The sequence below is a fragment of the Canis lupus genome, chromosome 11, assembly GCF_003254725.2.
Source record: "Canis lupus dingo isolate Sandy chromosome 11, ASM325472v2, whole genome shotgun sequence".
NCBI classification, from domain to species: Eukaryota; Metazoa; Chordata; class Mammalia; order Carnivora; family Canidae; genus Canis; species Canis lupus.
In genome coordinates, this window is record NC_064253.1 from 44381642 (window position 1) to 44407087 (window position 25446).

Consider the following 25446-nt stretch of genomic DNA (forward strand, 5'->3'; position numbering starts at 1 on the left):
TGTATGCAACATGGTTAGCACATACTTGACTCAGTGAGTCCTCAGTAAACAACAGTGGTGATGATGATGATGATGATGATGATGATGATGATGATACTGTGCCTAACACTATAAGGCTCCAAGGACTTCCAAATATAAGGATTCACTGTACATATTTCTCTGTTCCTAGTATCTAGCTCAGTGGCTGGGAGATAGAAGATACTTAATCATTATCTGTTGAGCTGAACTGAACTGAACAGAGAATTGCCACTGACAAGGAATTAAGAAAGGGGAAAGGCCAGAAAAAAAAAAAGTGAAAGAGCTCATGGTTAAAATCAAGGTATGTAAAAAGAAAGCAGAAGAGGAAAATATCAGGTCCCTGTTGAGGAATGTTCTAGATAAACACTGCCCACCAGATAACTCAACATCCTTCCCCTCCTTTGAGTTTCACAGTCCGCAGTGACCTTAAAACATGACATAAAGCATTGTTAAAAACCTGAATCTCTTTCCTTTTCAAAGTGTGAAACAAAATTTCTTCAAGCAGGATGAGTCTTAGTAGCTAAGTAGAAGTTTGGGGCAGGGGGTGCAGGGTGCAGAGGATGGGCATTCAAGAGTGTTCAAAAGAGAATGGCAGTGACAACTAACAAGCAAGGAAAGAAAGGATGCCCTGCCTTAATCAAACCCAGAATAACACTCCCCATCTTTAACAACAGTGATAATCAAGGGACATCTGGGTGGCTAAGGGCGTGATCCTGGGGTCCCGGGATCGAGTCCCCAATCGGGATCCCTGCATGGAGCCTGCTTCTCTTTCTGCCTATGTCTCTTCCTCTCTTTCTGTGTGTCTCTCATGAATAAATAAAAATAAAATCTTAAAAAAGAACAATGACAATCACTAATATTTTTTTAGAGATGATTGTCCCAAGCATATCTCAGCAACCCATTGAGGTAGATGTTATTACCCTCTTTTAAATGAGATAACTAAAGCTTATACTACCTAAATAACTTCTCACACAGCTGGAAAGTAGACTCAAGTCTGCCTAACTTGAGACTAAATCTTAGCCATTACCATAAAGCAGCAATCTGTTATTATTCTGCAACATGGTGTATTCATAAATCCTAATATATGCTTTAATTTCCCCACTGTTTCATAGACATTGCATTTGACCACAAGTTTTTAATCTGGGACCGTGGACTCCAGAAAGCAGTTGCTTTAAGGTGTCCATGAATTCCCTAAAATCAAAAGTAAAATGGCATAAGTATACATTTTCTGGAGAGAAGGTTATTTATGACCAATATTTTTAGAGAACTGCTTTTTAATATATTTTTGTGTTTCTTCAAATTTTTTTATCCAAATATAATTAATATACGTGTCATATTAGTTTCAGGTGTATAGTGTAGTGATTCAACATTTCTATACTTTACTCAGTGCTCATCACAGTAAGTGTACTCTTATTATCTATTTCACAAATCCCCCCCCCCCAGTTCCCCTCTGGCAACCACCAATTTGTTCTCTGTATTTAAAAGTCTGGGTTTTTGTTTGTCTCTGTTTTTTCCTTTGTTTGCTCATTTGCTTTGTTTCTTAAATTCCACATATGAGTGAAATCACATGGTGACAGCAATTCTTAAAGGGTTTGGGGTGCAAAAACATCCTAAGAACCACTGCAATAGACAACCCATTCAAGAACAAAGGAGGCTTATTCCCTATCATTCTGTTAAGATAGTAACTCTTAGGATATAAGTAAGGTTAGATAAACACTAAGGAGGTATAGACAACAGATCAAAATAAATTTAAATCTGTTACCACAGTCTTTATATTCCTGAACTTAAAAGTTCAGGAAAGAATGAGAAAGAGAAAGAAAGAAAACAAAGGTTAAAAAGGTTGTTGTTGTTGTTTTTTTCAAAGAAAAAGAGGTGCTATTCAAGGAAAGCCAACTTTGTTTGCTATTCTTAAATTATTGTGAATATTCTAAGGAAAAGAAACAGTTCCACTTGCTCATTTCAAAGTCCATTCCCATTTATGCTAAGAACTGTTTAACCACTAGACACAGTTAATAAAGATGAGGAATGTTCTAGATAAGCACTGCACCAATAGCTTGAACCCCATCTCTCAGCACAGAGCCAAAAAGGACTCAGCTCACAGTACCTGGTAGACCGCATTGCAGACTCATCACAGAAATCTATGCAGGTTTCTGCTAATGGCATTGATTGTGAGCAATGGAGGGCTGTGGCCAGTGATGGTAACAATCTCCTTCAACACCTGCTCTTGCATCCATGGGATTCAACTACCCTAGTGTCCTAGACATTTTTTTCCTCTCTGGACTTTTTATCATGGCGATGGAATACTCTCCACATTTACCTCTATAGAAAAATTATTTTCTTTTAGGAGAATCAGGAGTTTTCTCTGGAGGCATGTAGTCAGTTGTGTCCTTTTTTTTTAACTAAAAAAAAAAAAAAAGAAGAAGAAGAAGAAGAAGGTTAGGCATAAGCATTTTAGTTCTTATTTTATTCGGGATCAAAAGATCTTTTTCTCTCATTGAAAAAATAAGATAAAGTGGTTTGGCCTTTCCAATCTCATACCAACCCTGAGGTCCTGAGTTCAACCTTTCTCCAAAAAGAAAAATGTCAAGGCTGAAATGCACCCAATTTCACCTAATTTTCTGTGCTTCACTCTTCAAGAAGATGGATTGAGATGGCTCACCTCACAAAATGGGCACAACTTACTTGGGAAAATAAGAAATATAAGACTGGTTTAAGTAAGTGCACCATTCTGAGGCAAGTTTTAGGTGCTCTGTGCAATTCTCATTTTATAGCTCACCAGGGCGGATTGTGTAATTATACAGAGCACCCTTTCTATTGGCAAGACCCATTGATCCTTAAGTGTACGTTTTCTGGCATCCAATAAACTAGGACGATGAGCGAGCAGTGTTTTCTGCTCCTGGAACAGTGAAGGGCTAATTAGTTGCATTTGCAGATTAATGACTTTCAACTAGAAAGGGCGAATGCAACGGGATAAGCCACAACCACAGTGACAGAATGCAAATAAAAGTATTTATAGGGGCAGGAGGAGGGGTGGGGGCCAGGAAGGACCATCGATTGCTTTTATCCTCTGCACCGTGACACATTCCAATGAGGGAGGGCATACTGCCAGCCCAACAGCCTTCACTGAAGCTAAGGCATAAACAGAATCTGTTGATAGATACAAGCAAGGCCAAGAGGAGAGACTGAGAGAGAAATTCTCTGCAGAAAGAGCAACAGGGATCAAGAAAGCTCTCCCTCTCCTTGACCCAGCCAGCCTTTGCCTTCTCTTTGTCAGTGCAGCCTTCAATTTCAACTCGCTCTCCTTCTGCCCTGTCTCTCACCCTCATCTATATAAAGGTTGACGTGATAGCTTGCTAGGAAACTTCCCAGCAAGTATACAAAATAACATGCTTAAATTCTCTGTTTATTCTCATTTCCTGAAATAACATTACGCTTCTGAGTTTGTGTGTCTCGTTATTTTTAATCCCATCTCCCACATAAGTACAAAGGCACTATCTTATTCCTTTGACTTATTAGGTTAGTCAAAGCAAAGATCTTCCCTCCACTCATAAAATAAAAGGGAAGTATGAGGTGGGAGTTGCAGCAGGATATAGATCACTTGTTCCCAGACTTAGGATGTCACCAACTAAAAATATTTTAAATAAAATGGGAGAGATGATGTAGGATTTGAAAATTTTATAGCCCCAAGTAACTCACTAAAACAAATATTTATTTACCATAATAATCACTGTATAAAAGAAAGGGTACTTTAAAATCACAAATAAGGAAAGACAGTCTCAGGAATAAGACAGACCTTTGTTTTAAATGTATTTAACTTGATAAAAAAAAAATCTCACCACTCATTAAATTTCTCATTTGTCCATCTAGTGCTAGAACCAGCCTTCAGACCACAGTATAGAGCCCACTGTTGTTGAACCCTAATTAAATGAGGATTCTCGGGATACTGGACTGGGAATGTAAATGCCATTCATTTGAGCCAGCCTTTCCTCATCCAGACCCCATCTCCAGACAAGGTTATGACCCTCTTATAAATTCTCATTGCAAAGTGCACTTTTCATGCATTTGCACCTATCACAACTGTCATAAACATATTTTTGTTTGTTGTCTATTCCTCTCTTAATTCACTCTCTCTCCAAGAACCAACATAATGCTTACCCATAATAAGCACAAAGTAGACTTTTTAAAAACCAGATGAACTAAAAATCTCATTCTAGTTTCCATACTGTCATTAACCAGACAGGTGACCTTTAGTAAATCATTTAATCAAGCCATTTCTTGCCTTGGTAAACCGGTTTGAGGATCAAATCAGATTTTCATGGCAAAGAGCTATGTTAACTGCAATACTCTGTGTAGCTACAATTTACCAAAAGGAGTAAGAATCTTCTCTTCAGGTTATACTTCTCCACCTAAACACTTTTGTTACTTGTCTTTTGCATAAGTCTTGTCAGTTGAATTTCTCCCTCTGGTTAAAATATCACGCCAATTTAGACCTCAAATTTCTAGAAGAGAGTAAAAAGAACACAAGACTAATCACAATGAGACATCACCTCACACCAGTCAGAATGGCTAATATCAAAAAGACAAGTATTGGGGTGCCTGGGTGGTTTAGCCAGCTAAGCATCTGCCTTCAGCTCAGGTCATGATCCCTGGGATCAACCCCTAATTGGGCTCCCTGCTCAGCAGAGGAGTCTGCTTCTACCTCTGCTCCTGCTCGTGTTCTCTTTCTCAAATAAATAAATAAATAAAATCTTTTAAAAAATAATAAAGACAAGTGTTGGTGAGGATGTAGAGAAAAAGGAACTGTCGTGACTATTGATGGGAATGTAAGTTGGTGCAGCTACTATGGAAAGAAATACAGAGGTTCCTCAAAAAATCAAAAATAAAAATTCCATATGATCCAATAATTCCATTTCTGAGTATTTACCCCTCAAAAATAAAAACACTAATTTGAAAATATAAATGCACCCCTATGCTTATTACAGCATTATTTTAAAAAGCCAAGGTATGAAGCAACCTGAAATGTCCATCTGTAGATGAATAAAGATGTGATATATATATATATACACATATATATGCACACACATATATATGTATATATACACACAATGTATACTATATACACATATATATACACACAATGGAATACCACTTTGTCATAAAAAGGAGTGTAATTTTGCCATTTACAATAACATGGATGGGCCTAAAGGCGAAATAAGTGAAATAAGCCAAAGACAAATATGATGTCGATTATATGTGGAATCTAAAAAAACAAACAGGCAAGCAAAACAGAAACCGACTAATAAATAAGGAGGACAAAATGGTGGTTGCTGTGGTGGGGGTGGTTAGGCAAAATAGATAAAGGGGTTTGAAAGGTACAAGCCTCAGATAAGTCCTCGGGATGAAAAATATTGCACAGGGAATACAATCAATAATATTGTGATAATTTGTATGGTGACAGATGGCAAATATACTTATCATGATGAGCATTTTGTAATGTATAGAATTGTTGAATCACTACATTGTACACCTGAAACTAATATAATATGTCAACTATGCTTCAATTTTTTAAAAAAAATTCAAGATTGGATATAAAGCAACCCAGTTTCCAGTTCCTGCAGATCTACACCAAATAGCCATAACATCCTCTTTGGTTCTCAGCTTTTGATCAATAAAACTGAGGACATAGATCAGTCCCAAAGATCTAGCCCATAGGAATGGTTTCATTGGAACAATTATATAGGAAATAAGCACCACTCAGCAAAGATTTTATTCCTTGCCACTTAATAAACAGTCCTGAGCATTTTCAATTTGTTAGACACTTCTACATAATGTAACTCACTTTAAATTATTCCAAATAAGACCATTTAGCTATAGAAAATGTTATTAAGAGAGAATATTATCCCATTCTTCAAACTACATTTGGCTGTCTTTCTGGAATGGATACCGTGAGCCATCTAGCAAATCATTTTGCTTTGTTTTGTAACATTTCCTCCGACATTGGTATTCCTTACAAAGACTTTTATTTTTTCTAAACTGATGCTATCCATGACAATAGAAAGTTGAAGTTCTTCAAATTTGATTCAACAAATCTTGACTGAGCTCTAGGAAAGAAAAATTACTCCACATCAGTTAAATAGGCAAGGGAGACTTTATTTCAAACTATTTCAATAAGATAGAAATTGAACTCAATTCCTCTGAAAGGTGGGAGGATTTTTGAAACTGGGGTGGCCTAACAGAAAAATGCTAGAGATTTTGGTGTGGTCCACTGATTAGGCCACCTGTGTTTCCTAATCGTTGATCATCAGTGTTCGGTTCCTATCCTCCCACAGACATGGGGTGATAGGGGCCTTATCTTTCCTGATTACATTTCAAAGGGATAGCTCCCAGGTCCTTGAGAAAGACATTCCTGGATTGCAGAAGATTATCTCAAGAGGACAATGAAAGAATTTACACTTGCAAACTTTCTAAAGTAAATGCTCTAAGGAAAAGGAAGTCAGGGGACTATAATCAGAAAGAAATTTATCTAAATTTTAGTTAGGCTGAGAAAAATGTGAAGCCTGACTTTGTCAAGCATTCCCAGGGTTAGATAAGATACTTTCTAAGACACATGGTCTTCTGGGGGGAGTTTTCCTTATGTCTCATCCCAAAAATATTCAGTATAGAGACCTGAATATCTGCTCTTCCTCACAGAGAAGTAAACTACCTTATCATTTATCTACAAGTAAGTAAACTACATCATCATTCATCTGCATGATCCAAATTCTGAAAAGTGTCTATCTAGTAAGCCAAATGGCTCTCTGCTCCAGTTGGCCAATGGTCTACCTCTGGGTCATTCATCTCTCTGGCAATGTGGTCTTTTTTCTGTTCTCAAAGCAACAGAGTGTGATGGTAAGGCTGGAGACAGGATCTCAGGGTTGAATTCAACCAAATTTTTAATCAATAATGATATTTTCTTTTCTTCCTCAAGTATAGGTATAAACCATGTAACTGCTACCCAGTGATATATCCTAACTTCAGGGTTTTCTCCATTCTACTCAAATCCCTCACCATCTATTACTGATCCCCATCCTTTTGAAATATTTGCCCATCAATATTCCATCAAATTTATGAGTAGCATACTGTTGAAGTGTCAGCTTCCTGTGGCGTTTTTATTTCTGTCACTTGCAAATCCAGTTCTCCCTGGTCTCAGACCTCTGAGTCCCCATTCCTTACCCAAGCAGTCTCCTGGCATTTTAAATGCCCCCGTCTCCCTTTCATTACATTTAATCACATGGTAAATTTAAAAGATGAGTCCAGATAAAGAAGGCTCGTTAACTTTAATGGGTCACTTTTTATATTTGGGTGAAAGGCCTTAAACCCTTGTAAATTAGGCTGGGATTTATAAACCATGACAAACGTGATGACAAATACTGATTTCCTAGTAAATTCCTTCAACACACTATATCCCCATGCATGATGAATTGGTAGTGCTCCTTTCTGTTATTATTTACACAAATGACTTTGGCATTGTCTTGATACGTGGGCAATATACTTAAATCCATGACAGATCTCACAGATTAGGGTAGAGCCATATATTTCCCTTTTGAGTTTGACTTCCACTTAAAAAAAAATCTGATTGTACTATATACATGCATGCATGCACAGAGAATTAAAAACATACTTTATACCCTGCTTTAAAAAAAATAAAAGCAGTCCAATTTGAGATAGATTCTGAGTTTCCCACATAACTGCTCAAATTACTGAGACTGTGTGGTTCTATTTCACAAATTATACCTCTGCAGTAAGATTCCTCTTCAAGAAAACTATAGAGATCAATCAGCTCCAGCCATAACACCCTTAATCCCGCTGTTCGACTTTTATAATTTTCTGCCACCGGTGAGTTATTGCTTGACAAGTGTTTAAATATTACACATTGTGAAGTTTAAATAAAGAAATTATTTACACGGGAATATAAAAAAAGTGTATTACCAATTATATAGTTCCCTGAACACTTAATCATGCAGCCGAGTGGAAAACCCTTCAGGAAATCTGTCCTCTACCATTTCACCATAATAAAGGGTGCCTCAAGAAATACTCATTTAATCTCTGCAGTGCATTTCAAGCACCTAATCTCACTTTGCAGTGCACTCTGCCACTTCTTGTCATCCAAACAAAATGCAGGTAAATGATGGAGAAGCTGAGCTTAGACCCTTAAATATTTACTGGCTAGTCTACTCTTAGTAATACATGCTGTAGTGTTAGACTCAATTTCATCCTCGAGTGGTTGGCAGACAATCTGGACAGGCTTACTGAGAAGTGGAGGATCTTTCCTTGCTCTGCCTTTGAGGAGAAGCCATTCCCTTATCTTAAGTGAATTAGTTTAAAAACTTTCCCCGCTAGTCCAGTGTATCAACAAATCAGTCAGGTCCGCTGCACTGACGGCTCACTTAGCCCAGCTCAGGGAGCTAACGGGAGAAGAGTGGGGCGAGGCTGCCCCCGTGCAGCAAGGGTCCCCTCCGCCCCACCAGGCCCTGACAGATGTGAAGCCTCAGCACACAGCTTTCCCTCGTTTCCCAAAGAGAAGTTGATGCAATCGGCTGGAGGGCAAACCAACCCGATGAAGGGGTCATTTTCTTTCACAACGGGGGTCTGAGGCTGTCCTTAAAACAGAACCATTTCTAAGGTCAGGAGGGTCAGAGGCAGAGGGCTCTGACTGCAGGTGGTGGCTGAAGCTTCCCCCACCCCATCTCTGCCCGTTGTCTAGGCTGTTATTATAAGCCAGAAGGAGTTTAAAAGTCCCCGTGAAGTGTGATTCTCATTCTTAAAGGGGAATAAATCTATACATAATAACATGAAAAGATACTGAAAAAATGATATTAGGTAAAAAAAGAAAATCCCTTTTCTACTTTTAAACTATATTATGTGTGTTATGTACACCTATGTGTGTGCATATTTATTTCTATATTTGTATGTACATATGAGTGTGTTTGTCTACACAAAGAAAAACTCTGGATGGGTCCGCTTTCAGCTATTATGAGGGGTTACCTTGAGGAATCGGACTCAGGGAATAAAAAAGAGAAAACCAGGTTTTGCTATGAATTTTTGCACGACTAGAACTGCTGACAACAAACCTATGTTGCCATTATCATTTTTAAGCGTTATTAAGACATGATTCTCCCATTTATTTACTTTGTGATCACACTGGTGACCCTAACTAAGCACTAGGGTTCAGTGGCGCATTATACACAGGAGAGGCAGAGCTGACCCTGCATAAGGACAGCAACCATCCACCACCAGAGTGGCTGTAGAACAGACTGTAGACATTAACAGGAGCCTCCACATGAGATTTTTGAGATCTCGTCTGAATCTTTCCCCGAATGTTCTCCTAGCATTACAAACCCAGCTCTGCACGCTTTACGGCTATGAAATTAAATGCGCTTAGAGCTTGATCTTATCCCTCTCTTTTCAAAGCATCTTTTCTCAAATACAATCCATGTTTTACTTGGTATTAGCTTATTTGTGGCTTTGAGGAAATATTTAAATAGTGTTTTGTTGGGGGGTTTTAAATGTATTTATGGATAAGAAAAGCAGATTAAATACCCCAGTCCCTATTCTGCTTCCAGCGTATAACCCCTCTAGACTTTAGAAAGGCCTGCCCATTGCTTTTTCTGAAAGCAAAGAAAGGCCCATCATTCCATAATTACTCTCTTGTGCAGATTGGCACAATATCAGAGCTAACACAACGGAGTACATAAAAGACCAGGTTATAACATCTCTGCTGTCGTAAATTGAAATAATAAACTTTGGCAAACACAGAGGACAGCAAATTCAATTTGACAGTCCTCTCAAAGCAGACTAAGAACAACAGAGGCAAGCTGACTAAATAGGATTAGGATCTATTTTATTAAATTATTATATCATTGGATAAGGCAATGTGTAATGTGATTCCCCCAAACCATTAATTCGGCGTTCACAAAATAATGGTAAAAATCAAATTATCATTATGTTCTACATTCAAAAATCACTGACTTTCAAGCTGCAAGGGAGTGTTCCAACTTCTCCAGCTTCAAGCACTCTTTGTTTAAATAAACACTTGGGTGAAAGTCCACTGTGTGAAACAGATAGATGGGAGCTTGCTCTCTTAGACACGTGAGGAAGGGCTGTGTGGCTGTGCCCACCAGGGCTACCTCACAGGACTTTTGCCTTCCCAGCCCCCCTGGATGATCCTTTGCAGAATCCTACATCTTTACTATGGAACATCATTTGGAAAAGGACCGATCCAGGCTATCACCTTCATTTAAAAGATACACATGTTAAGTCTTAAGATTTCTAGCTAAAGATAGAGTTAGGGACGGGGGGAAGAAAGAGAAACCACATCCAAGAAAAGATGCCTGTTGGGAAATCAATAGGAAATTCATCTTTTAAAGGCACTAACTGATAATAGTTAACTTTCATTGACCATTTGTTACATGCCAGAAATAGTGCTGAGTGCTTTATGAGTAAGCATTAACACATTTGATTTTTAGAAAATTCCCATGAGGCAGATACTGTTATTATCACCATGAAACAGATGAAGAAGCTTAGGCTCAACAAAGTTTCCTGCTTAACCTAGAGTCACACAGCTAAGAAGTGGCAGAGATCATTCAAACCCAGGCAACCTGGCTGCAATGCCTATGCTTATGCTCTTCCAACTTCTGTCCACGCTCCTTGCCACGATTTTTTTCCACATTACTTCACTGATAAAATCATAGGAAGGCAGCACTTCATTGGCTTTACCACACTCTGGGGACAAAACTATGAATATCTACTGAAACTAACATCCTACACAATACGTATGCAGAGACTGCCAAAGCTGCAATCTCTATTCTAGTCAACCCAGCCATAAGACAGACAACTTCTATTAGAATAAGCTCCTCAAATCCAAATATGTGACCAAATGAGACAGGACTGCAGATACTATGAAAGACAAGAATGAGGCCAGATCAAGCTGAAGAATTTGGGGACAAAACTGGACATGGATAAGTACAAGATGGGAAGAGACAACCAAGGCCCAAGTCACAAATAATCCAGGCAGGCATCAGAGTAGACAAGTTGAGTCAGAAATGAAGTATCATCATTTGGGAAAAAAAAAGGCGGGGGGGTGGGAAATGTTCGTGGAAAGCCTTGGGAAGAGTGTATGTGACTCACAAGGACTCCAAGGCAAGCCTTCCAATGTTCCATTCATCAACACACACCTTAGATGTCTTCTGTGTTGGGTACTGGCCTTTACACTTTTTAAATAATGGAGAGAAAGTACATAAAGACCAAAAAGGCAGAGCAAAGCAGACCAGAAAGAGGAGAAAAGTCCTTTGAAGGAAGATTAAAAGATGCAGTGTAATTTTACCTATATGAGATTATAGGAGGGAAAAAAAGGCAGGGGGAGGGAGAGATCCCAACTGTACAAATACCCTTGCAAGAGAATGCTGATCTCTTGCCTTCCATTTATACAAAATAATTCACTCACTGGTTCACTGAACAGTTATTTATCAAGCACCTCCTGTGTCCTGGGACATGAATGTGGAAAACACATCTAATTCATAGGCTAATGGAGAGTTAGACGTGTAAAATAAATAACTGACATTTCAGTGTGAGGGCTACCATCATAATAGAGGCAGGACACACAGAAAAGGGAGGTATAGTGAAAACACTGGTTTGGGTGGAGGACACAGGGAGAGGGGGTAAATGAGCAGAGCCTCGAAGATTAAGAGATTTTTCAGAAATTCAAGAAGATGAAGAACATCGCAGGCAGAGGGAATAGTATGTGCAAAAGCACAAAAATGAGAAACCAAGGAGCACATTCAGGGAACTAGAATTATTATACCAATACAGGAGAATGGGGTATCAGAGAAAAAAAGCAGCAGACAAGCCTGAGCAGGCTAGGGCCAGACAGTGGAGATGCTTTCACTGCAGCTAATAAGCTGAGTTTATAACCAGCTTCTTCCAGTGTCTCGCTGCAAAATTAAAAGGCTTCCAAATCAATTGGAATGGGCCCCCTGGATGCCATTCTCCACTTCGGACACACTGTCCCTACACTGGGAACTTCAGAGCATCCTCACAAGCCAGCAACTGAAGCACAGTGTCTGGGACTGGGACCCCACACTCTCCTTTCCAGTTCTGCACTTGGGTGCATTTTGACGCCATATCATTGTTTAAAATGTTCAATATCACCCCTACTAACACTGGGACTTTTTCCATAGGCAAAGGGGAGCCACTGAAGAGTTCCAAGCAAAAATGTCACATGATCAGAATGACATCTTTTAAAAAAAGATCCAAAGTATCCGCACCCCTCCCCCCCCACCGCCCCCTGCCCTGGACAAAAAACGAAGCTTCTCTCCATGGAGACATTTAAGAAGACACATAATGTTCTCTAGCTTGTAGGCTGGACAATTTCAATGCTGCTGATCCCATGGATGACTGCATGAAGGGTTTTCATTTTCATTTCATTTGTGAGACTATTGCATTGTCAAACACTGCGGAAACACTGCCTGGGTAAGTCTTCCTCTCACATCTTTAAGAGAGATGAGGAAGGTGGAAGAGTTGGCTGCGGACTGGCCTCTGAGTGACAACCTCCAACGCATAAGCCATAGAGGCATGAGCGTTGCACGTTGACATTCTTTTCCTGCTGGTGTGCCAGGTAACCCCTGGCAGCAGGTAACCCCTGGTAGCAGCCTCTCCTCCCAAGGCTCTCCATGCTGTTGCTCTTTCTTCATCAGAGACAGCTGCAAGACTGAAGCTTGGTGCTGACTTAACATTTCAGGAGTCATGCAAGCCAACAGGCAGGAACCACCAACAGGGAGGAAAGAATTTCAAGGTCACCCAGCAAAACAGGTGAGTGCTGGAGGATCAGAGTCCACATTTCAGCTCTAAATCTCACCACTTAAGTTATATCTTTCCAAATGTACTACATTTCACCTAAACTCAATCATTTCCAAAAAATATTGTAAAAAATAAGAACTCAGGTTTTTCTTTTAAAAAAAAAAAATTTGCATTTCCTGGTCAATCACATTACCCTAGTCTTGAATTTCCCCCTGCTCATTTTTTCTCATCTTTCAATTACCTGCTGATCCACTACTGTGCAAGCGTTTTTCTCCTCATTTACTAAGGATACCACTTTCTTTTTTCTTCTTTTTTTTCTCCTAATGTTCACCTAATTAACAGTCAAGCAGCTTTTCATACAAAATCTCTAAGCTTTAACATTTTCCTTTTGATTAGAAGTTTAAAGAAAGAGCTGTTAAGTTTCAAAAATTCTTTTTCCAAGAGTTTTATCTGCTCAACCATCAGACCATCCATCCTGAATTAGGCCAGTGTTGAGTAGCAGGCTATAAACCTCCCAGAGCCTGGGAGACCTATGGTCCCTGGGATGATCATTGGATGTTTCAGGGGTGGGGTCCTTTAAAGCCATGCCATGGCCATCTGAGCTTGATCACAGGTAACACACTAGAACCATCTTCTGAAAAAGTCCAATTGATTTGATCCCTTTTTATTGTTCTGTCCTCAAGATTTAGAAGAAGCCATGTTTTCAAAATTTTATTAATTCTGTCAATAACCATTTATTGAGCACCTATAGATGCTAGGCACCAAACTAGGTGCTGGAATATTATGGTGAGCAGAAAAAGATGTGGTCCTCCACCTAATGTAGTTTACAGCCTATAACAGTAGTTCTTCACATTGGTTTCAGGTTGGAACCACCCAAGGAGTTTTGACAATTCCCCGTGCCTAGGCAACCCCTGACCAATTAAGTCAAAATTTGCCAAGGTGAGGCCCATACATGAATATGTTGTAAAGGTCTCCAAGTGATCCCAAAGTGTAGCCAAAGTTGACAACAGTCAAATAATCATACAAATAGATGCACAATTATAATATTATTAAATACTGTAAAGAATTAGTCACACTTTACAAGGGCTTCAATGTCTGTCATTCATTTATACGTGTAACCAAGATTTGCTGAGCACCCGCTGTTTGTCAAGAAGCTACAAGGGTCACAGAACTATGGACCATAACCTAAAGAAACACTGGCCATCCCGGTCATCGTTTATGGTAATGGGTCATCCGTGAGTACAAGGGGATTTCTTGTCATTTCCACCAGCTTCAGTGAGTGAACCCAAGTGACTCATACCAGGCAAGCATCTTGACCACAGGGCACAAGGAAAACCAAGAGCATGACCCTCCTAGACACTGGCAGAAGAGCTAAGCAATGCCACTCACTTGAAATTCAGTGCTTTGGCAACCATCTGGAGCAGAGGAAAGTGGTAAAATAATCTGGACTGACAAGAGATGTATGGGAGGAAGAAATAGGAAACCACGTCCACTAGGTCTGTTTGCAGATTTAAAAAGGAAAATAAATTCCATAGGGCTCTAAGCAAGATTGTCTCAGATTTGCCAAAGGATATGTGTAGAGTCCATACATAATGAGTTTCTTTAAATAAACAAACAGCATTCTAGCTTTACAAAAGCTTCTAGATAGAGAGCTTATTTAAAGATAAGAGAAGTGGTGATTCAGCCCCACAACTGCCACCCAGACAGGCCTTCCAGATTTGAATGCCCTCCTGCTCCTACTTGTTTGAAACACTGTCCCTCAAGAGGATGCAATTTTTTCTTGTTTCATTTTGTGATTTTTTTTATCACTGTATCAGATAGAATTATACCTAAGAATGCTCTTATTTGTTCATTATATTCCTCTCTGTTTTTTGATCCTTAGTCTGTCTTTAAGCGGAAAACTTGACTTCCTACAGGTCACTACAGTGATCATCTAATTGGCACAAAGCAGTAATGTTCAATATTAAGGATCAATGATATATGGATATATACATACCTTTAATGGGAAATGATTTTTAAAAATCCTTTGCCATCCATTTTTAATTAGGCAACGACGATATCCTACTTGGTTTCTTTAAACATGCACTTAAAAAATGCTTTAAGAAGCAAATGGGCTGAGAATTTGCCATACTTCTTTAGATCCCAAGAAGAGAGTAGCTACAACAGTATTTGATTCCAAAGGGGAAGAGAGCTTCATTTTTAATAAGTACAGAAGATTTGTATTTAATTTAAACAGAGCACAAAATCCACACTGTGAACTTACTGGCTTTATTCTGATGCCACATCATTTGTCTGTCCTGTGAAGGATTAGACTCTAAGTCTGATTTTTCTATGAAGAACTGGCACAAAATAGAACCCAGAAGCTTTGCATGATCATACTGTTATGCAAGACTCTCCACTCACACAAATCCTCTCTTAATAGAAAATTTAATAAATAAATGTAGAAATGGGGGGAGGACAATAAGATAAATCTGTAAGGTTAAAGACCCAAAGCTCATGCTGTAAGATTCTATAGTAAAGGTAGAACCTTTGATGCAGAGCTTCCTAAGAATTAGCCAAGTCCATAAGGTGATACTTGGCAGAGTTTTCTCAGGCTAAGAAAGCCCTATCTGTTCTGCTAAAGAGCTCAGAGACTTCTCCTGCCACATCTCTTAAAATGTCCCTGCCAACCCCATGCCATCCACCATAACATGTACTCAGCTAGACCCTGAGCCAGATTATATCATTCAAAATAGAGTTTTATTAATTATATGTGGTATGGATAACATTAATCACAAATTCCAAGCAATTTTCCCAAACCTTACTTCTAACAGAGTGCTAATCTAATGATTTTAGGATTGTCATAAAAAAGGCTTTGTTCATCAGGCCATGTTTTGTAGAGCAATATCTGAACAATAAATATGGAATTATTTTAAAACATCGGGCCTAGTTAGGATTTCACAAAAAAAGGTATCTCCAAAGCTGCAAGAAACTGTAAGAAAGCAAACCAATTTAATAGGACAAACTAGAGCTATTACACTAAATCCACAGAAGTTAAAATGCAAATATTATACATAAAATTTTTCTCAGCTTTTCCTCTCTTTTTTTCAGAGGATACCGGTTTCATAACTTGACTTGTGTGTGGCAGATCACCTAACCTTAAATCTAAAGTTCTCCTTTAGCTTTTTTACATATCACGATTTCATTCAGAATACAGGACCAACCTTTCTTAAGACCACTTTGTTCAAAGGACAAGAGGGAGCTCACCAGTCAGCCCAAGCACACAGAACTGCTCAAAAACCAAGTCATTGAAATGAGATTGGGTTTAGGACGCAGTGCCATGAAAACAAACATGACTTCAGCTTTTCCTATTTCCCAGTTGTCTTAATATTTGCCTTGCAGGAAAGCAAACAAAAACAATAAACTTTTAGTGAACTTAATTAAGCAAACCACTACACTGGAAAATTCTGACTCAATGATACTTCCATAAATAATTTTCAGACTAAAACTAAAGCAAAGTAATGTACATTAAGACAGAGGTTGTCTTAATTAAATTTTAAAATAAAGTAAAGACAGAGTGGGATTTCTACAGAAGTTTGGAGTCGAATATGTCAAGCCTATTTATGCAAAGATATATGTGAAAAATCTTAAAACTAAAAGAATCAAAAGAATTCCAGTCAGCATTTCTCAGGCAGAAGAGGTACACATCACAGAAGCGATAACCCTCATCTCTTGGGATCACTGAGAATACTGCCTTCCTCCAAGTAAATTCCACTTTACCAAATCCTAGGAGGGTCTTATATGGCAATAGCAACCTGCTCTAAAGTGATTTTTCACTGAGACAGCTACTTTAGAAAGATCCTATAACACTGACCCTCTCAGCTAGAGAAGTCACCAAGTATAGATGAGGAAGCAGAAAACTTTCCTTTTTTGAGTAGAGTCAAGGTCTAGATATCTGAGTGTCTTAAGATAATAATCAACATATATACTCCAAGCACTTTGGTCTTCTGAGAAACAGTACCTTAAAAGAAAATAAGAAAAGAAAGAGAAAATAAATGTGCTTAGGACTTTGTGCATGAAAGCAAGAGTAGATAGAGCTGAAGAATAACAGCTTCTACATGTCAGGCATTTTGCCCAATATGCTAGATATCTTCTGTTGGCCTCTCCAGGTGTTATTCACCAGCCTGCTTAGTGACCTAGGAGACTAACCCATATGCATTGCATCAGTGGGACCTGTACCCTCTAGCTGGATTTGACCAATGGAATTTAAGATCTGGAGCTGGGGGGGCAGAAGGAGAGTGGGGGGAGAAGGCTTGGGGCAGGATACAAATTAATAAGTAGGAACCAAGTCAGAAAGATGGAAAGAGCTGAGAAAGATAAAGATAGCAAGTCAGAAAGAGGAACTAAATATGATGCTGAGAGTTTCAAGGGGGCAACAAACCTAAGGATAAGAAACCCAGGAGGTAGACTTAGCTCTCCAAAGGAGCCAAGACAGACAGAAGAACTGCTCGATCCATGCTGCACAAGGGGCAGGGCTGTGTGTGTGGATTCATGTGCCTGAATGCCATCTGATAGTTATATTCTCAAAGAATTGGGGTGAGGTATGTCCGTTTTCAATGCAAGGTTTTTATTAGCCTCTGAGAGCTGCTTTATTATTATTATTATTTTTTTTTTTTATGAAAGAGAGAGAGAGAGAGAGGCAGAGGCAGAAGCAGGCTCCATGTAGGGAGCCCAATGTGGGACTCAATCCTGGAACTCCAGGATTACAACCCGAGCCAAAGGCAGATGCTCAACCACTGAGCCACCCAGGCATCCCTGAGAGCTGCTTTAGTTATGACTTTAGAAGCCTTGTTATAGGCTATAGTTGAAGAGAAGTGTTTCTGTATTTCCAGGTGCAAAGAGAGCACAAGAATAAATGCTTCATGAATCCACTGCAATGCGACACTTCAAATATTTCATTTTAATACGATCTATTTAGAGAAAAGATGAGAGAATTGGTAGGTCATTATGTCCAGAAATATTTAAATGTTTTAAGATGAATGGAGATATAAATCCATACTGTATTCCCTGATTTCTTCCATTCACCCAAAACCGTTATTATTCAAAAGCATTCACCAAATTCTACTTCATGAAAGGGAACATCTAGCACAAAGGACTATTACATATTCCCAACATACTCCACCCCCAACAGACTTGATGATAAGCAAGTGTGTTCCTCTCCGGATGTGCATATGAAGTCTAGCAAATAAGAACATAAAACAATGACAGGAAGAAAACAAATCAAAAGCTAAAATTATCGGTGGAGCTGATTAGCATATGTATAAGCGACACTTGTGCAGATGCAGGATGCTTTCTTTAGAAGTAAGTTCTCAGAGCAGTGATCCTTACTCGTTTTTGGAGTTCTGACATCTTATGATCATTTATTTGCCTTTTATGACCATCACCAACCTCCTCCTGAAAGTTTATTTTTAAATAAGAAGGACTAATTTTATTTTCAAGCATTTGCTTTTATTTTTACTCTCTTTGAGAATCACCCTAGAGGATCATACCAGTTATCAGTGGTCAAGAATCCAGAGGCTTCTGTTCTTTGTCTTCTCTCCTTAAGAGAGAGATTTAAAAATATCCACTGTCTTGGGGCACCTGGGTGGCTCAGTTGATTAAGCATCTGCCTTCAGCTCAGGTCATGATCCCAGGTCCTGGGATTGAGCCCCACATAGAGCTCCCTGCTCAGCGGGAAGTCTGCTGCTCCTTCTCCCTCTACCTCTGCTGTGGCTTCCCCTGCTTGTGCACTTGCTCACTCTCTCTTTCTCTCTCTCTCTCTCTCTCTCTCTCTCTCCCAAATAAAAATAAATAGTCTTTTAAAAAATAAATAAAATAAAATATCCACTGTCTCAGCACAGAGTGTAGACAAAAGGAAGAAAGCTGGAGTGGGAATTGTTACTCCAAGAAACCTTCAAAGTCTGGACTGGACATTTTAAAATAAACCTAGAAGAGAAGAGGACAGACACTGGCATATTTTTTCCACATACACTTGCATACCATTCCATTTAGACAAATGTTATGAATATTGAAAATCAGTCTCCACAGAGGTTACTTCAGTGATTTACCTCATTGCAAACTCCATTATGCTAAGCCATTTCCATAGTCCTTATTGATTATTTGTGCGAATGTGAAAGAAAAGCATCCAGATACAGAACCTTTGGTTCTGCAATTGGTTTTAAGGTAAGGTTTAATTCTTCCTATAAGATTGTGCTAGAAGCTTCCTGTACAAGCCAGAATGCAGGGCATGATGCCAAGGAATTCAATTCTTCCAGGAGAAAGCCAGTAATCTTAAACAGGTTCCTTTGGGATTTTTTTGTGGGGGTTTTTTTTTCTTTTTTTTCTTCTTAAGATTTTATTCATTTATTTCAGACAGAGAGAAAGCAAAAGAGAGCACAAGTGGGGGGGGGAGGGGCAGAGGGGGAAGCAGAGTCTCCGCTTAGCAGGGAGTCTGACACGGGACTCCATCCCAGGATGCCCAGATCCTGATCTGAGCCAAAGGCAGATGCTTAGCTGACTGAGCCACCCAGGCACCCCTTAAACAGGTTTCTTTGAATCAGAATTGGAAGGGACTTGTTCTATTACATGGGAATAAGTCATCCATAAATATAACATATGACACAGTTATTTCTTCCAATGAATTTTAAATTCTCATTAATTTTCATGTCCATTTTGCCAGGTGTATAGCCACCAGATATTAACTGCAGTTACCTCACAAAGGTGCCACGAGAAGAAATTTCAAGTCCTAGATCATGAAACAAGCAAAGCACCCATTGCCCTGATGGTCTCTATCCATGCTTTTTAGCCATTTTTTTCTCTCAGTAGCAGACTGATAGGTTCCAAATGAGCCAGGTAAGGGGATGGTGTCAGTGCACAACTGATGAAACCAGCTATGGGATATACCCTGGAGCTGGAGTGGGAGCACAAGAAGCCCATCTGTCTACACAGCAACCCACACATTGGCACATCACAACCTAAAGAATGAGAAACAGGTGTCTACCCATTGCCAAAACCAGGTTATCTGTTTGGTCCATTTTGAAGGAGGAACCTATGAGGGAGAAAAGGCCCTTTGATTTGCCTCGCTGTTGGCACAAACTGGCTACCCAGTCTGGTCCAAATCACTAGCTTTGTCATTCCAAATAAATTTAGATCAATTCTGGTTTTTTATCTACAGAACTATTTATGTACCCAACACTTCCGCTTCTCTCCTAAGGGGGTAAAAAAACACCCAAAACTTCAAATCCTTTAAAAATAAAGTTGGCATTTTAGTCATAGCATAACACAAAAACAGACAAGGCATTATAATACTATTGCGAAGCAAATGCTTAATTTCCATTCAGAGGAAATGTCATCACTGTGTGTCCTATTTCCGGTTGAGGGCTACATGGGTCTAGTCAGAATTATGCCACCAAGACAAAGAGCAAGGAGAAGGGCGGGCCGAAAGACAGGGAAGGAGGCTCAAGCCAAATATAATGAAAAAGGGAATAACCTTACAGCTAAACAGTTTACTTTTCAAAGGCAGCACAAGGGCAAAATGCTTTGTGCAAAGAGAAAATTAGTTTCCAAAGTGTATGCATTCTACAAAGAGCCAAGTTAATTATTCAAAGCAGAGGCCCATGAATTCCCACAATTTAGTCATTCTATTCTGACACATTCAGGCCCAGCGAGCTGCTTCTTATCACTAAGACTTTGATAATTGGCTTAGACATATCAAATAAACTTTCTGGAGAATTCAGTCGTAAGCAGGTATGACATCCTAATAGGGGTTTTATTAGGCCTTTCTCTGTGCAGTAATGTATTAGCAATCACTGTGACATTTTCTGCTCTGGGGGGTTTTGGCCTTGCTCATTTTTTACACTTGCTAGAAAATAAATTTATTCACGGTAGAGATCTAATCCAATACACTACTCTGTTTACCCTGGTTTCTAAAGGAACAGGCCTCTCAGAATTAATGAAAAGTGACATATACATCATAGAAGAAAATGCACTGTCTTCAGCCAGGCATAACTGAATTGCAAGAATCCCTTCTGAGTCTACAAACTTGGGAATTCAGTTAGTCCGGCTTTAGTGTCTGTCCCTTTCCCTGATCACACTTTTGCATCCCATTTCATCCTGGAAAACAAAACACATAACCAATAGCATGGGAGTTTACATTTCTCCTCTTTAGCAGCCATTGTAGTTAAAAAAAAAAATTCCCTGAGGAAATGTCTATTGGATATTATCTAGAATGTTGCAGTTTGCACCTTTGCACTTAATATTCCTGATAACCAAAAAAGAAAAAAAGAAAAAAATTGAAATCTAGCACTGTATATTTACATACTGAAAGTGAAGTTATTATTTCGGTGGAGATCAGTGTGGAGTGAAAATGAGCCTACCTGCCAGCAAGGGATTAGGAGGCGGAACAGAAGGTAACATTCAGCTTCCTTCTACATTCTTTCATTCTTTTCATTTGTATGAGAACATTCCTAATGGGAAGACACATAAAGCACCATCAAAGTATTTGTAATTTGCCCAGAGTGAGGAACATGATGAGATAATATTAAATACTTTTATCACATAACAAAGAAACATCAACAAGAGTCATCTATATGAAATCTCTGTACTCAGGGACGCTGGGTGGTTCAGCGGTTGAGCGTCTGCCTTTGGCCCAGGGTGTGATCCTGAGGTCCCGGGATCGAGTCCCACATCAGGCTCCCTGTAGGGAGCCTGCTTCCCCCTCTGCCTGTGTCTCTACCTCTCTCTCTCCATCTCTCATGAATAAATAAATAAAATCTTAAGAAAAAAACAATCTCTGTACTCCAATTCTAGAAATTTTACCACCGACTTCGCACTTTCCTCATTAATGAGGACAAAGTTAATAATGAAAATGGATACAGACACAGGAAATCTAAGTAACTCATTTTAATCATTGGTCTTCTGTCTCCTCATCTAAGCTCTTACTGGCCTGACATAGGTTCCAATTCAGAAACATTAGCTAGGTCTAGGAATGCCTGGATGGCTCAGTCAGTTAAGTGTCTGCCTTTGGTTCAAGTCATTATCTCTAGTTCCTGGGATCAAGCCCCTCTTCCCTATTCAGGAGCGAGCCTGCTTCTCTCTCTCACTTTGCCCCTCCCCCCTACTTGTGTTCTCTCTCTCCCATATAAATAAGTAGAAAAAAAATTTTTTTAAAGAAACAGTGGCGGGGCAGCCTGGTGGCTCAGCGGTTTAGCACCGCCTTCAGCCCAGGGCGTGATCCTAGAGACCCGGGATCGAGTCCCACGTTGGGCTCCCTGCGTGGAGCCTGCTTCTCCCTCTACCTGTGTCTCTGCCTCTCTCTCTCTCTCTCTCTCTCTCTCTCTCTCTCTGTCTCTCTGTCTTTCATGAATAAATAAATAAAATCTTTCAAAAAAAAAAAAAAAACAATGGCAAGATCTAGTATCTCTCTCAAAATACCTCCTCTACCTTCTGGATGATGTCTGAAATTTCCTAGTTAAGCCTTTAACTGGATGCTTTGTTCAACGTGAAAATTCAAGTATTTCTGTGAAACACTACATTAGTTTGTTCAGTTATTTACATCTTCATCCGCACGGTCCATTCACCCTATCATTCCAAAAGCCTGACTCCGTAGGCCCGGAGGAAGACCCAAGAAATGTTATTTTAAACAAACTTTCTAAATGATTCTGCAGTACACAAAGTTTGAGAAGCACTTCCTTGTTACGAATGAGTTGTGGAACTTTCAGGTGAACAGGATTTGAGAAAAGGAAGTGAACTGAATTCAACTGATGACTTGCCATACATACATCAGGAACTACTCTAGGCAATAAATAACATGCTGTGTCATTTCATCTTTTCCTCTTCTGCAAAGAGGGTTTTATTATTCCCATTTTACAGATGAGAAACTTAATCTCAAAAAAACTTAATAGCCAACCAATTATTAGATGGCTAGGAAGGCTAATATTAGAATCCCTATCTTTAGTAATAGAAACAATGGTTATAATATTCATAGGCTTTCAGAAATGAAAAGAATGGTGATGATGTCATCTTACTGAAGATACATTCTTAGCTAGACACTGTGTTAGGCATTTTCCATATATGGCCTTACTAAAATCTTATAACTATCCTTTGAAATAAACAATATTAATTTCATTTTATATATGAGGAAACCATCTTAAATAATTTCTTTCTGTAACTTGTCAAATATGCTTAGTCATACAGTGTATATACTATGTATAAGTGGTGCAGCTGAATTTTGAATTCCAAGATTGTGTTCCTTCCCACAGACAGTGCTAGGGGCCACAGGAGCCCCTAGCATCTGAGAAGTAAAAATGGTATCTGTGGTAGTCAGAATAATACCCTCTGCCCTGCAAGATGTCTACATACCTACTCTTCAGACCTGAGAATATGTTAGATTTTGTGACAAAGGTCAACTTACAGGTGGAATTGAGGTTGACAATCAGTTGACCTTGAGATAGGAGATGATCCTCAATCATCCAATGGGCCTAATGTAACCACAAGGGTCATTAGTGGAATTGGGAAGCAGAAAAAAAGAGAACCAGAGAGAGGGCAGCATGAGAATGCTGTCTAATGTTATTGGCTTTGAAGATGGCCACAAGCCAAGGAATGCAGCCTCTAGAAGCTGGAGAAGACAAGGAAATTGGTTCTTCTCTAGAGCCCACAGAAGGAATCCAACTCTGTGGACACTTCAGTGTTAGCACAGTGAGACTCATTTCGGATTTCTGACTTCCAGAACCGTAAGATATTAAATTTATATTGTTTTAAGCTGCTAGGTTTGCAGTAATTTGTTACAATAGCCATAGGAAACCAATGCAGAATCCCACCAGATTAGAGAAAGAATGCAGACTTACTTCACCATTACGCAGGGTTGTGTCAAATTTACCTGTGTAACTGGTCATTTGTAGCAGACACCCTTGGTCATTCTCCCCACTTCTCCTTTGCTTTACAGAACCTCAACTGAGGTTGGCTCTCAGGCAGCTGGGTGCTTCAGAAGTAGACACTCCCAAGACTCCGAGGATGCCTCAATTAATCTTAGCTAATTGTGTTAGTTCCCTTTCTCTTACCAGTTAATGGTGTAGAAGAGGGAATTTAACACAATCCTGGGCATGGGTCAGGATGGAAAGTCTGAAAGGGGGCTTCTGGAAAAGTTTTCCTTATTCTTCAACAGATCCATGAGGAAAGACTCTTTCTCTTATGGCCTTTGGATACTGTTCTGTGTTTGAATTTACTGTAGAAAGCTGGTCATACTAGCAGACAAGATTGACAACATAGTAAACACACTGGGAGCAACTGAATAACAAAAAAGTTCTGGGTCCTCGATGATGTCATTGAGTTGCTGAGTTGGCCAACTCTGAATTAGGACATATCTCATTCTAAACTTTTTTATCAGGTAATAAATGGCTTATTGTTTAAGTCATTTGAGTTGGGATTCTCTATTACTTACAATAGAAAGAAACACAAATGACATAATGAAAAGTAAATTAGTCACCAGTCTTTGTGTAAATTACTATGTGTGGTTTGGTCCTTTCCTGTCCTGGCCAACAGTGACTCCATGTTAGTCCCAGTGGATGGGAGCACTACAGCTGGCCTTCTTAAAAGATCAGTGGTGGTAGGATTACTCAATTCCTGGATTAAAGCTTCCTCCCTAAGATTTCTTACCCTTAAGAGTTTGGATTCATTCAGTAATTATGGAAGCACAACTTCATTGCCACTGATGTCTATTAGAAGTAAGAAGGAGGTCTGGGTGCCATTAGATAACATATAATAAAGGAACCAAGAATTTCCAACTCTTACCCACCCTTCTAATTAGGTGTTGAGGTTATGTGTACTCAAGCACCAATGAAAAAGAAAATGCAATACTCCTTTATTCATTAGGCTTAGGCCCCAATCCCCAAAATACAACTCTTTGATAAACTCAGTGGGAACCCCTTGGTTTGAGTGTAAGGGCCTAGAGGAAACCTTCAAAGTCGAATCTCACCTCCAGCCTTCCATCTGGAGAAAAAAAAAAATGAGTGTAGTGCCCCTGGGTACACACAAATGGGAAACAAGAGGTGAACACTGGATGTCCTGAAGTTCTGCTAGCAGCGGAGAGCTTAGCCACCTTGCCAAGGTGCCACATAGGAGACAAAAGCAGAAAAGAGTCACACCTATGTGCTTGATCCTCTAATGTAAAGAGGCCCACTGGCCTAATCCATACATGAAATCTGAACAATAAGATCAGCAATTCCTCTTCCAAAGGAAGGGACAAGCACTGTGGGATCTCACTGTGAAGTGGGATCTGTGAGAATATAAGTGAAGTTCCTTCTCAGAAAGCCTCAGTATTTAATCTTTGACCATCTAAGGCTTTCCTTTCATAAGAAAGTCAATATTAGGGACACCTGGGTGGCTTAGCGGTTGAGCGCCTGCCTTTGGCCCAGGGTGTGATCCTGGAGTCCTGGGATCGAGTCCCACATCGAGCTCCCTGCATAGAGCCTGCTTCTCCTTCTGCCTATGTCTCTGCTTTTCTCTTTTTGTGTCTCTCATGAATAAATAGAATCTTAAAAAAAAAAAAAAGGTCAATATTGCACTACTCTTAACACTTAA

The 25446-nt window shown here is 39.4% G+C and overlaps 1 long non-coding RNA gene across 1 annotated transcript in view; it reads right to left on the reverse strand.

Annotated features, from left to right (window-relative positions):
• Positions 1-1593: 1593 nt before the first annotated feature.
• The window catches only part of LOC112650429 (uncharacterized), a 67977-nt gene continuing 44124 nt past the window's right edge, over positions 1594-25446 (reverse strand). Inside the window, exons 3-4 of the long non-coding RNA XR_003130163.3 lie at positions 4383-4517; positions 1594-2417 (exon numbers count right to left, since the gene is read on the reverse strand). This is a non-coding gene — a long non-coding RNA (uncharacterized LOC112650429). The remainder of the gene's footprint in view (positions 2418-4382; positions 4518-25446) is intronic.